This window comes from Macaca mulatta, chromosome 7, assembly GCF_049350105.2.
Source record: "Macaca mulatta isolate MMU2019108-1 chromosome 7, T2T-MMU8v2.0, whole genome shotgun sequence".
NCBI lineage: Eukaryota > Metazoa > Chordata > Mammalia > Primates > Cercopithecidae > Macaca > Macaca mulatta.
In genome coordinates, this window is record NC_133412.1 from 7,006,984 (window position 1) to 7,021,452 (window position 14,469).

Sequence of the window (14,469 nt, forward strand, 5' to 3'; positions counted from 1 at the left end):
CATCTCTGGTTCCTATCTACTCTCTGATTTTGGCTATTCTTCAGCAGCAGGTTGATCCTACATTCTGGCAAGTGCAGTTACACGGATCGTAATGTACAAGTTCCCACGACCCCTCAGTCTTTCTTTCCAGCTGATGCACAAGTTAGACTCTTGTCGCCTCCAGATGTTTCATCTCACAGTACGAAATCCGCCTTTCACTTGTTTCTCTCACACAGATCAGAGCCAGACCGCCAAACTTCTTCACCTAACCCAATCGGCCAAAAAACCAGAAAGCAGTCAAACATTATTTGCTATTTTCCAATGATGTGGCCCACGATGATTAACTTCCATAGCACACATACCTGTTCCCCAAAAAGAAAGGCCAATGCTACATTCTAGAGAAACCGTATTACCCCTTGATATGGTTTGGCTCTGTGTCCCCACCCAAATCTCATCTCGAATGATAATCCCCACATGTCGAGGGAGGGGGGTGATTGCATCACTTCTAATGCTGTTCTTGTGATAGTGAGTGAGTTCTCATGAGATCTGATGGTTTTAAAAGTGGCAGTTTCTCCTGTGCTGTGTCTCTCCTGCCGCCTTGTGAAGAAGACGCCTACTTCCCCTTTGCCTTCTGCGTAATTGTAAGTTTCCTGAGGCCTCCCCAGCCATGTGGGGCCTCCCCAGCCGTGTAGAACTGTGAAGTAATTAAACTCCTTTTGTTTATAAATTACCCAGGTAATTTCATTACAGGTAGAATCTTTCCAGCAGTGTGAGGAAGGAGAATGCACCCCTCTCACCCTTTCTTTCCTGTTAAATTGTTTCAAAACTAGCTTTGGGGCATGTTAAAAATGTAGATGCGCCAGGAGGGTAGCTCACACCCATAATCCCAGCACTTTGGGAGGGTGAATCACAAGGTCAGGAGATCAAGATCACCCTGGCTAACACAGTGAAACCCCATCTCTATTAAAAATACAAAAAACTAGCTGGGCGTGGTGGCATGCACCTGTAGTCCCGGCTACTCGGGAGGCTGAGGCAGGAGAGTCACTTAACCTAGGCGGTGGAGGTGGCAGTGAGCCGAGATCATGCCACTGCACTCCAGCCTAGGCAATGGAGCAAGACTCCATCTCAAAAAAAAAAAAAAAAATCTAGATGCCTAGGCCTCACTGCACACCCATTAAATTAAAATTTCTGGGAATGGGATTTACAGACTTTTGTTTTTTATAAGCATCCAGATAGTTACGGGCATTGTAGTTTGAGAAGTTACTTGGGGTAGGTTTTCTCTGAGATGCCTTTCTGCCCTGATATTGTGTGGTTCTAGAAACATTCGAAGAAAACTGTCAGTGCACACCCCAAAGGCACACCCATGGGTCTCCTGCAGCACTGGCCACCACTCTCAGACCACTGCAGAACGTGCAGAAGGAGTGATGGACAGGGCAAAATGGGACAGGGAAGAACTAAGGGTTGGAAATCACAGATCTGCTTTAAACTTCAATGCCTTTACTTCTGGCTCTGCAGTCTTAGATCAATTACATGACCTCACTAATTTCAGGTTTTCTAATTTCCAAGACCTGTAGTCTTAGATCAAATTACATGACGTCACTACTTCAGGTTTTCTACTTTCAAAATAGGAGTAAAAACAGATACTTCCTAGATGGCAGGAGGGTCAAATGAAGCAATAATGGGGCTGTATATAGCAATGTTTAACTAAAATTTGAATTATGTAACTCTGTAAATGTTAGTTTTCTTCCCAATTTCCCATTTGTAAATGATCCCGGGTTCAGGGGTTATTTTGAAGATCACCTTAGATGTATATGAGAGAGACTCTCTATGGGTGACGCGAAGAGCAGAGACCCTGAATCCCTTTACCTGTCAGGGAAGAGGGACAGACAAGACCACCAGTTCACTCTGAGAAAAGGGCAGTGTGGTCCACTGAATAGTGGCGCCCCAGGACGTCCACCACCTGATCCCTGGAACCTGTGATATGTTAACTTGGAGGGCAAAAGGGATGCTGCAGATGTGATTAAGTTAAGAACTTTGAGTTGGGGAGATTACTGTGGGCCATCCAGGTGGGCCCTACATGTAATCATAAATTTTCATATAAGAGAAAGGCACAGGGGACTTGATGACAGTGGGGAAAGGGCAGTGTGGTGACGCAGGCAGGAGAAAGGTGATGTGATTCATGGAAGGGGCCAAGAGCCACGGAATGCAGGTGGCTCTGGAAGCTGAAAAGGCAAGGAAGCGACTCTCCCTTAGGGCCTCAGATAGAACCAGCCCTGCCCTGCAGATACCTCGGTTTCGTTCCCATAAGACTCAGTTTAGACTTCTGAGCACCAGAACTATAAGGGAATAAACTCCCACTGTTTGAAGCCACCGAGTTCATGGTAACTTTTACAGTAGCCACAGGAAAGGAATGCAGGTAGATTTAAAAGCAACACTATTGCTAAGAAAGTAAAGAGCACATTTTCATAATTTACCGATGACAAGTATCTGAAACTTCAAGGGTAGTTTGAACTCACGTATTTCCTCTACCAGCACTTATAGGGCACTCACTCAGTGCCTGGCCTTGTGCAGCTCCGTATCAGTCTGACAACCTAAAGTTTAGGCTGCTCCAGCCACTTTGCCCCACCTGAAGCATCTCGGGTGGGGGCTTGGGATGCTAAATTCCTCTCCATGCTGCAGGCCCAGGATACACGCAAGCTGGCACCGTGTTCCTCATCGCTGGTCTCAGTATCTCCAGAGTGGGCATCCTGGAATCCTCTCAGCCTGGGAGGTTCTCAGGGTGGCTCGAGCAGCCCTGTCCTCCCAGGGCCTGCCCAGGTCAGGAGACCCATGGAGGGAAGGGTAGGGACTTTCCTCCCAATCCCTAGAAGTCACTCCACCCACTGTCCCAACCTTGCTTCCTTTTGGCCCCATTTGTCCTCTTGTCCTCACTTCATCTGCCAGAATCATATTGCTGACCTATCGTAAAGGGTGGTTTTGCAGTAAAAATGAAGCTGATGCAGCCAGTTCCATGCAGAGGCCCCTGGGCTAAGAATAGGACGAGTGTGTAATTTCTCATCCACACCCGGACACTGCTGGACTTGGCAAGCTCCCACCAAAGACAGCACAGCCACGAACCACAGGACTCAGGCCAGGGCAGGGAAAGTAAGAGGAGGCAGGCCGCTCTGTCAATCTCCATCTTCCCTTATCCACGGCGGGTGCTGCAGGCCTGCAGCTGCAGTAGGCTTCCAGGAGAGCCCTTCAGAACACCCAAGGGCTGGGCAGAGTCCTCTGGGTGGAGAAACAGGACACAGGCCTTTTATTTCCCTTTTCTTCCAGAACACCACCTGGATTAGAGACAGCCCCCTTTCCCAGGCAGGGCATCTGCCTCCATTGACTGGCCCAGACCCCTGAATATTCAAGGCTCTCGCCTGTAACCAGATCTTCCTAAGGAATCAGCGACTCTCTAGAACCCATCAGCAGAGGATCTTCTGCCACGTACGCTGCTATCCATGTCTCTTTTAGCCATCCATGAAGTTTCTGTTTTCCAAGAGAGATGCCCAAAGCTCCCAAGCCACTTGCAGGGCGGTCAGGAATCACACACTTTGGATCCTATTACAGAGCAAGCCTTCCTTAATGTAGAACATCACTTTCACCTGCCCAGCTTTTCATGTTCTTTTGTGATGACCTTCCCACTCTGCCTTCTCTTAGGTGGGCAGATAACACTGGATACACAGTGAAAATTTTGAATTTCAAATAAACAACTTAAGTTTTTTAGTTTCTTTCTTTTTTAAATGCCTATTGCCCTACCTTTTCCCAAGCCCTTCCACCAAATCTGGAGAACCTGGTTTCCAGAACCCTACCACAATTTTATCATATCAAAAATACACACTTAAAGGCTTTTTAAATGTATTGACATGTGAAGTAGGATAAAGTGGCAATTATATAATTACACACTAATTTGGTGGAGATGATATTTCAAATTATAGGATGTATAAAGGAAAGATAATATAAGGGTCTTGGGCTAAAGGCCTTCAAATTTGTGATATACAAAGAGTGATATACAAAGAGGCCCCAACCATGAAGTCCAGGTCGGTGGGGTCCTGCACAGGTAGAAAGTGCAGGATCAGGCTGGGCACAGTGGCTCACGCCTTTGGGAGGCTGAGGTGGGCGGATCACCTGAGGTCAGGAGTTTGAGACCAGCCTGGCCAACACGGTGAAACCCCATCTCTACTAAAAATACAAAAATATTTACTGGGCTTGGTGGCGGGCACCTGAAATCCCAGCTACTCGGGAGGCCGAGGCAGGAGAATCATTTGAACCTGGGAGGTGGAGGTTGCATGAGCCAAGATCACACCACTGTACTCTAGCCTGGGTGACAGAGTGAGACTCTGTCTCAAAAAGAAAGTGCATGCTCAGATGGTGTCTCCTTCCAGCCTCATACTCTCAGGCAGGAAAAACAGAACAGTCGCGCAGGTCCCATGGTCTCTTCCTGAAGCTTCCCTAACTCCAGTATCAGTTCCGGACGGGACAGCCAGTAGGCTGCTCAGGCAGTGTGTCAGAGCTTCACCTGATGTGCCAAGGCTTTCTGGCTTGGAAGCCCCTTTCAGTGCCATTTTGCTAAAACTCTGTAACCAGAAATTTAAATTGTATCTATTTATTTGTTTTATGCTAATATGCATGTGAAGTTAACAATTTTGGGGCCAATCTATGAACATAACAGTGGTAAATACCCACTATAATGTCTCTTTGTTTTCTGAAATATGTTCTTTGAATGCAGATAAATAGTCATGGACAATCAGTAGAGTGTGTGTCTTTTGGTCAAACAGCAGGAGAGCTGGGAAGGGAAGCTGAAAGGCCTGGGTAGTTTTCATTTCTCACTAGTGAAATCATCAGATTAATGAATGAAGAATGCATGATTTCTACCTTCAGGAAGTCACTGCTAGTCTTAACCAGGCACCACAAAAAAACACAAGGATGTTCTGAGCTGGAAAGTTAAAATCCTGAGTGTTCCAGAATCACAGGCTTTAAATCCTAGGGTTTAATCCTGACGTTATGCCATCAGGGGGCTAGTGGCCAGGTAAGGTGGGAAATGTGAGCTATTTTACCAATTTCAAAAGAGCTCTGGAAATTAGCCCAGGAATCCTGTAAGTGAAAATGTCCTCCAGCCAGAGATCTCAGGATCAGGCCTGTAGCTGAACGAGTTGGATTTACTATTTGTTGGAGGGAGAGAGACTATGCGCAGGACACACCAGCGGGAACTGTGGGGTGTCTCAGGCAGACGGGTTTGCCAGGACTCACCACAGAACTGGGGCTTGTGTTGGGTGATGTGGGGAGAGCATTCAAGGAAGTGGGGCTTTGCTCTAGATTTGGTGTTGTTTGGAAGAAGGGGATGCTATGCGATGCGTGGGTTAATCTTATCTAGAAGAAGGCAGACCAGAGCCAGGCAGCAGGCTCTTAATTATAAAGCAGCAGCACTCACTAGCATGAGCTGGGAGAGGGGGATGTTGAGTCACTTTTACAGTTTGAACCATGTTCTTGCCTTGTCTGTGTTCAGACCTAATGACATAGTGGTCTTGTTCTTTTTTTTTTTATTTTTTATTTATTTTTTTTGAGACGGAGTCTCACTCTGTTGTCCAGGCTGGAGAGCAGTGGTGCCATCTCGGCTCGCTGCAAGCTCTGCCTCCCAGATTCATCCTATTCTCCTGCCTCAGCCTCCAGAATCGCTGGGACTACAGGAGCCCACCACCACACCCGGCTAATTTTTCTGTAATTTTAGTAGAGACGGGGTTTCACCGTGTTAGCCAGGATGGTCTCGATCTCCTGACCTTGTGGTCCACCCGCCTTGGCTTCCCAAAATGCTGGGATTACAGGCGTGATCCACCGCGCCCGGTCAGTCTTGTTCTTGTCTTAATCCATCACACTCACCAAGTGGCTTCCCTGACCGTTCATGTTCAGTGAACTGTTTATGTCCATCAGGAGAGACCAAGGCCCAGCTGTGGGCACCAGGCCAGCTCCTGCATATCAGGGGCCACCTTTGCCTTTCTTAAAACAGAACAATAATAACTGATGAACACCAGCACTAAGCACTGTGTGTTCTTGTTTACTGTGGGATTTTAAAGAATAATGTTTCATTACATTTCTTTCTCCAGAAATGCTGGGAAGGAATAATTTGGTGGAGACAATATTTCAAATTATAGGATGCATAAAGGAAAGGTAATAAAAGGATCTTGGGTTAAAGGCACTCAAGTCTTGCAGTATTCAAGTGTGCAATGATGTCTCCTTAAGACTGGAGGGAGGTCCAGCTCCCACTGCCATACGTGGTCAGCCCCCCAGCATGGGACTCCACAAAATTTAGGGCAGAAGTGGAACAAATGTGCTGTAGCTCTCAGTTCTTTTTCCAGAATCTAAAGACAACTGAATTATACCACCGTCTGGCCCAGAGCCTTCAGTCACCCCTACCGCTCTTAGGGAAAGCACTAGGGAATCCCAAAGACCCCCACGGTGCCATCTCCCACCCTCACTCCTCCTGCCCACCGCCACCCTGCCCACCCTGGCCCTCTCTGCTGTTTCTCTCATGCATATCTCTCAAGGTGCACCAGGCAGCTGCCTCTGGGTACTTGCCCAGCCCTGTCGCCTCTGTTCCCCTCTTGCAGGCTATCCCACCACACTCATCCCATCTGGCTTGGGTCACTGTTCCATGACTAGTACCAGCTGCCCACGCACCTCCAGCTCCACATCGTGGGTATTTCTCCCCTTTTTCTTTTTTTTTTTTTTTTTGAGACGGAGTCTCGCTCTGTAGCCCAGGCTGGAGTGCAGTGGCCGGATCTCAGCTCACTGCAAGCTCCGCCTCCCGGGTTCGGGCCATTCTCCTGTCTCAGCCTCCCGAGTAGCTGGGACTACAGGCGCCCGCCGCCTCGCCCGGCTAGTTTTTTTATTTTTTAGTAGAGACGGGGTTTCACCGGGTTAGCCAAGATGGTCTCGATCTCCTGACCTCGTGATCCGCCCGTCTCGGCCTCCCAAAGTGCTGGGATTACAGGCTTGAGCCACCGCGCCCAGCCTTTCTCCCCCTTTTCATCTCATGTCCTAAACGCATTCAACAAATACTTACTCAGTAGATGATCTCTGCTGCTTTCCATGTGTAATGACCCCTCCCTAATGACCTCACCAGCTTCCTCCTGGACCCACTGCCAAAGCGCCTGTATTGCTTGCTTTCTTTTTATTTATTTATTATTTTTTTTGAGACATAGTCTCACTCTGTTGCCCAGGCTGGAGTGTAATGGCACAATCTTGGCTCACAGCAACCTCTGCCTCCTGGGTTCAAGTGATTCTCCTGCCTCAGCCTCCCAAGTAGCTGGGATTACAGGGATGCACCACGATGCCCGGCTAATTTTTGTATTTTTAGTAGAGATGGGGTTTTTCCGTGTTGTCCAGGCTGGTCTTGAACTCCTGACCTCAGGTGATCTGCCCACCTCCGCCTCCCAAAATGTTGGGATTACAGGTGTGAGCCACTGCTCCCGGCCTATCCCCTGTATTTCTGAGGTGTGCTTTTTGGTATTTAGGTCCTGGGAAATATCGCTTAGGAAGAGACAACTGACAATGTCTTTCTAAACTTACCTTTGTCTCACCAGAGAATGTGTTGCTAGATGTCATTGTCATGGTGGCAGGAATTTGTTAAACTTCAAAGGAACGTCTGTTTGTCACAAAGCCTTTAAAACAAGAAGATGGCATCTCCTATGTGGGAGGAGTGAGGTTTGATCCTGCGGAAAATAAACTTAGCTGACATTTTCGAGTGCTTCTTGTGTTCTGGGCTGTCCTTGAGACTGTGTCTCAGCAGGTAGTACTATTAGTCACTCCTGCTTTAACGTAGGGACACCCAAGTTTGGATAAGGTGAGCGTTGTGCTGGAGGTCAGTCAGCAGGGGGCAGAGTTGGATTTGAAGGTGAGGTCGTTTTTGTGGGGCCACTGCTTTTAATCACTGTACTAGAGGCACCACGGAGAGTGTAGAGAAAACAGAACCGCAAGTCCTGAGTGCCTTAGAGAGAGGTTTTCGGAATCGGGACCCAGCACGCTTATTCTTGCTGCAGTGCCTTAACAGCGCTAAAACATCCCATGGGAAACTGGGACTGCAAGGCCTGGGGGGATGTTCCTTCTCAGCCCATGCCCTGCTCATGCCCCAAGTCAAAGCAGTTTTAGGGACCACTAGAGTCCCAGGAATCATGGTATTAAAGAGTTGTTGGGCGCAGTAGCTCATGCCTGTAATCCCAGCTACTCGGGAGGCTGAGGCAGGAGAATCACCTGAGGTCGGGAGGTCGAGACCAGCCTGACCAACATGGTGAAACCCTGGGTCTACTAAAAATACAGAATTAGCCGGGCGTGGTGGTGCATGCCTGTAATCCCAGCTACTCGGGAGGCTGAGGCAGGAGAATTGCTTGAACCCGGGAGACGGAGGTTTCAGTGAGCTGAGATTGTGCCATTGCACTCCAGCCTGGGCAACAAGAGCCAAACTCCATCTCCAAAAAAAAAAAAAAAAAAAAGTTAACCTTTCAAAGCAAGATGGTTTTAGCCAAAAATTTTCATAGTGACAGAGGACAGCACATACCAGTGACAAAACCGATACTTTGAATCAAGCCAGCCAGAGGGGTCTACACCCACTTCCACTGCAGACACCAAAACACAGGATGTCGTTCTCCATTCCCTGCCATTTCCAAAGAAGAATAGACAAAGTACATTTGAGGTTAATGAAAGCAGCCTCAGGACGTTGAGTTCCTAGTCTCAGTTCAAACAGCTGTTTGTGTGAGGCTGGGCAAGTCGCTGGGGTGGGCCTTAAATCCCCTCATCTGATTTTACCTGAGGCGCCGCCAACTCTAGGACATCTCCCATGATTGTCCAAGGCTGGGATCCCTCCCTGTGTGGCCCTATCTATTTACCTAATTCCCTTCCTAAGAACCAGCTCCTTCCAGCTCAGAGAAGCTTTCTCATGACTGCGCCCCCTGTGTCTGGCAGAGGGGACAGCACCTGACAGATGCCTGTCTTAGTGGCTGGGGCTACGACCACAGAGTACCACAGCCTGGGGGCGCTTAAACACAGACGTGCATTTCCTCACTGTTCTGGAGGCTGGAAATCCAAGATCAAGGTGGGCAAGGTTGGCTTCTCCTGCGGCCTCTCTCTTCGGCTTGTAGACGGCTGTCTTCTCCCTGTGCCTCAGATGATCACCGCTCTGACGGTATGTGGATCCTAACCTCATCTTCTTATAAGGACACCAGTCAGAATGGTTTAAGGTTCACCCTCAAGGCCTCATTTTAACTCAGTTACCTCTTTAAAGGCATTGTCTCCAAATAAGATCACAGTCTGAGGTACTGGGGTTGTGCGTCAACATATACATTTGAAGAATCTTAATTCAGACAGCAACAGGGTCTCACATGTTTCAGGTAAATGGACTAAATCTCAGCCTGCAGTTCAATGGGGTCGCATCGATGCAAAATCTGAATTTCAGCTGTGGGTTGGCCTCATCCAGTTGGCTTTGGCTCTCTGCCCAGTTATTTCCAGGAGTCTGGAAGAATCTCAGGAGAGCTCAGGGAACCTGGAACAAACACCTACTGCTGGGCCCCATTGCTGCCACTCCCGCTCCCTCCTGATGGCAGGGTCCCCCTCTCCCCCAGTCACAGACACGCGGATGAGCCCCCATCACCCTGGCTGACCCACTGCCTACTGAGCACAAGTCTCTTTGGCTGAGGCCCCAGTACATACAAGACCATTTTCAAAATGACTCCTTCACAATTTCTCTTTAGGGCCCGACACCAAAGTCCCCTCGACCTGACTCTGGAACAAATATTCTTATCTTTTCTACTTGAGCTAACCTTTAAAAAAAAAAAAAAAAAAAAAATTTGGAACCTGATACCGTAGATGAGCTCTGAGCTTCTGTATATTTGGAAATTCTGAATCTAATTGAATAGCATGAACTCGTCTTTTTCCACAAGGGATTCGAGGCACGGTTTTTTTTTGTTTTGTTTTTTGTTTAATTATACTTTAAGTTCTAGGGTACATGTGCACAACGTGCAAGTTTGTTACATATGTATACTTGTGACATGTTGGTGTGCTGCACCCATCAACTCGTCATTTACATCAGGTATAACTCCCAATGCCATCCCTGCCCCCATCCCCCTCCCCATAATAGGCCCTGGTGTGTGATGTTCCCCTTTCCGAGTCCAAGTGATCTCATTGTTCAATTCCCACCTATGAGTGAGAACATGCAGTGTTTGGTTTTCTGTTCTTGTGATAGTTTGCTGAGAATGATGATTTCCAGCTGCATCCATGTCTCTACAAAGGACACAAACTCATCCTTTTTTATGGCTGCATAGTATTCCATGGTGTATATGTTCCACATTTTCTTAATCCAGTCTGTCACTGATGGACATTTGGGTTGATTCCAAGTCTTTGCTATTGTGAATAGTGCCGCAGTGAACATACGTGTGCATGTGTCTTTATAGCAGCATGATTTATAATCCTTTGGGTATATACCCAGTAATGGGATGGCTGGGTCATATGGTATTTCTAGTTCTAGATCCTCAAGGAATCACCATACTGTTTTCCACAATGGTTGAACTAGTTTACGATCCCACCAACAGTGTAAAAGCATTCCTATTTCTCCACATCCTCTCTAGCACCTGTTGTTTCCTGACTTTTTAATGATTGCCATACTAACTGGTGTGAGATGGTATCTCATTGTGGTTTTGATTTGCATTTCTCCAATGGCCAGTGATGATGAGCATTTTTTCATGTGTCTGTTCACTGTATGCATGTCTTCTTTTGAGAAATGTCTGTTCATATCCTTTGCCCACTTTTTGATGGGGTTGGTTGTTTTTTTCCTGTAAATTTGTTTGAGTTCTTTGTAGGTTCTGGATATTAGCCCTTTGTCAGATGAGTAGATTGCAAAAATTTTCTCCCATTCTGTAGGTTGCCTGTTCACTCTGATAGTAGTTTCTTTTGCTGTGCAGAAGCTCTTTAGTTTAATTAGATCCCATTTGTCAATTTTGGCTTTTGTTGCCGTTGCTTTTGTTTAGACATGAAGTCCTTGCCCATGCCTATGTCCTGAATGGTATCACCTAGGTTTTCTTCTAGGGTTTTTATGGTATTAGGTCTAACATTTAAGTCTCTAATCCATCTTGAATTAATTTTCATATAAGGAGTAAGGAAAGGATCCAGTTTCAGCTTTCTACTTATGGCTAGCCAATTTTCCCAGCACCATTTATTAAATAGGGAATCCTTTCCCCATTTCTTGTTTTTCTCAGGTTTGTCAAAGATCAGACAGCTGTAGATGTGTGGTATTATTTCTGAGGGCTCTGTTGTGTTCCATTGGTCTATCTCTCTGTTTTGGTACCAGTACCATGCTGTTTTGGTTACTGTAGCCTTGTAGTATAGTTTGAAGTCAGGTAGCGTGATGCCTCCAGCTTTATTCTTTTGACTTAGGATTGTCTTGGCAATGCAGGCTCTTTTTTGGTTCCATATGAACTTTAAAGCAGTTTTTTCCAATTCTGTGTAAAAGTCATTGGTAGCTTGATGGGGATGGCATTGAATCTATAAATTACCTTGGGCAGTATGGCCATTTTCACAATATTGATTCTTCCTATCCATGAGCATGGAATGTTCTTCCATTTGTTTGTGTCCTCTTTTATTTCCTTGAGCAGTGGTTTGTAGTTCTCCTTGAAGAGGTCCTTTACATCCCTTGTAAGTTGGATTCCTAGGTATTTTATTCTCTCTGAAGCAATTGTGAATGGAAGTTCATTCATGATTTGGCTCTCTTTTGTCTGTTACTGGCGTATAAGAATGCTTGTGATTTTTGCACATTAATTTTGTATCCTAAGACTTTGCTGAAGTTGCTTATCAGCTTAAGGAGATTTTGGGCTGAGATGATGGGGTTTTCTAAATATACAATCATGTCATCTGCAGACAGGGACAATTTGACTTCTTTTCCTAACTGAATACCCTTTATTTCTTTCTGTTGCCTGATTGCCCTAGCCAGAACTTCTAACACTATGTTGAATAGGAGTGGTGAGAGAGGGCACGCCTGTCTTGTGCCAGTTTTAAAAGGGAATGCTTCCAGTTTTTGCCCATTCAGTATGATATTGGCTGTGGGTTTGTCATAAATAGCTCTTATTATTTTGAGATACGTTCCATCAATACGGAATTTATTGAGAATTTTTAGCATGAAGGGCTATTGAATTTTGTCAAAGGCCTTTTCTGAATCTATTGGGATAATCATGTGGTTTTTGTCTTTGGTTCTGTTTATATGCTGGATTACGTTTATTGATTTGTGTACATTGAACCAGCCTTGCATCCCAGGGATGAAGCCCACTTGATCATGGTAGATAAGCTTTTTGATGTGCTCCTGGATTCAGTTTGCCAGTATTTTATTGAGGATTTTTGCATCGATGTTCATCAGGGATATTGGTCTAAAATTCTCTTTTTTTGTTGTGTCTCTGCCAGTCTTTGGTATCAGGATGATGTTGGCCTCATAAAATGAGTTAGGGAGGATTCCCCCTTTTTCTATTGATTGGAATAGTTTCAGAAGGAATGGTACCAGCTCCTCCTTGTACCTCTGGTAGAATTTGGCTGTGAATCCATCTGGTCCTGGACTTTTTTTGGTTGGTAGGCTATTAATTATTGCCTCAATTTCAGAGCCTGCTATTGGTCTATTCAGGGATTCAGCTTCTTCCTGGTTTAGTCTTGGGAGAGTGTAAGTGTCCAGGAAATTATCCATTTCTTCTAGATTTTCTAGTTTATTTGCATAGAGGTGTTTATAGTATTCTCTGATGGTAGTTTGTATTTCTGTGGGGTCGGTGTTGATATCCCCTTTATCATTTTTTATTGTGTCTATTTGATTCTTCTCTTTTCTTTTTTAGTCTTGCTAGCGGTCTATCAATTTTGTTGATCTTTTCAAAAAACCAACTCCTGGATTCATTGATTTTTTGGAGAGTTTTTTGTGTCTCTATCTCCTTCAGTTCTGCTCTGATCTTAGTTATTTCTTGCCTTTTGCTAGCTTTTGAATGTGTTTGCTCTTGCTTCTCTAGTTCTTTTAATTGTGATGTTAGAGTGTCAATTTTAGATCTTTCCAGCTTTCTCCTGTGGGCATTTAGTGCTATAAATTACCCTCTACACACTGCTTTAAATGTGTCCCAGAGATTCTGGTATGTTGTATCTTTGTTCTCATTGGTTTCAAAGAACATCTTTATTTCTGCCTTCATTTCATTATGTACCCAGTAGTCATTTGGGAGCAGGTTATTCAGTTTCCAGGTAGTTGAGTGGTTTTGATTGAGTTTCTTAATCCTGAGTTCTAGCTTGATTGCACTGTGGTCTGAGAGACAGTTTGTTATAATTTCTGTTCTTTTACATTTGCTGAGGAGTGCTTTACTTCCAACTATATGGTCAATTTTGGAATAAGTGTGATGTGGTGCTGAGAAGAATGTATATTCTGTTGATTTGGGGTGGAGAGTTCTGTAGATGTCTATTAGGTCCGCTTGGTGCAGAGTTGAGTTCAATTCCTGGATATCCTTGTTAACTTTCTGTCTCATTGATCTGTCTAATATTGACAGCGGGGTGTTGAAGTCTCCCATTATTATTGTATGGGAGTCTAAGTCTCTTTGTAGGTTTCTAAGGACTTGCTTTATAAATCTGGGTGCTCCTGTTTTGGGTGCATATATATTTAGGATAGTTAGCTCTTCCTGTTGAATTGATCCCTTTACCATTATGTAATGGCCTTCTTTGTCTCTTTTGATCTTTGATGGTTTAAAGTCTGTTTTATCAGAGACTAGGATTGCAACCTCTGCTTTTTTTTTTTTTTTGTTCTCCATTTGTTTGGTAAATCCTCCTACCTCCCTTTATTTTGAGCCTATGTGTGTCTCTGCATGTGAGATGGGTCTCCTGAATACAGCGAACTGATGGGTCTTGACTCTTTCTCCAATTTCCCAGTCTGTGTCTTTTAATTGGACCATTTAGTCCATTTACATTTAAGGTTAATATTGTTATGTGTGAAGTTGATCCTGTCATTGTGATATTAGCTGGTTATTTTGCTCATTAGTTGATTTAGTTTCTTCCTAGCATCAGTAGTCTTTACAGTTTGGCATGTTTTTGCAGTGGCTGGTACCGGTTGTTCCTTTCCATGTTTAGTGCTTTCTTCAGGGTCTCTTGTAGGGCAGGCCTGGTGGTGACAAAATCTCTAAGCATTTGTTTGTCTGTAAAGGATTTTATTTCTCCTTCACTTGTGAAACTTAGTTTGGCTGGATATGAAATTCTGGGTTTAAAATTCTTTTCTTTAAGAATGTTGGGCCGGGCGCGGTGGCTCAAGCCTGTAATCTCAGCACTTTGGGAGGCCGAGACGGGTGGATCACGAGGTCAGGAGATCGAGACCATCCTGGTGAACACAGTGAAACCCCGTCTCTACTAAAACTACAAAAAACTAGCTGGGCGAGGTGGCGGGCGCCTGTAGTCCCAGCTACTCGGGAGGCTGAGGCA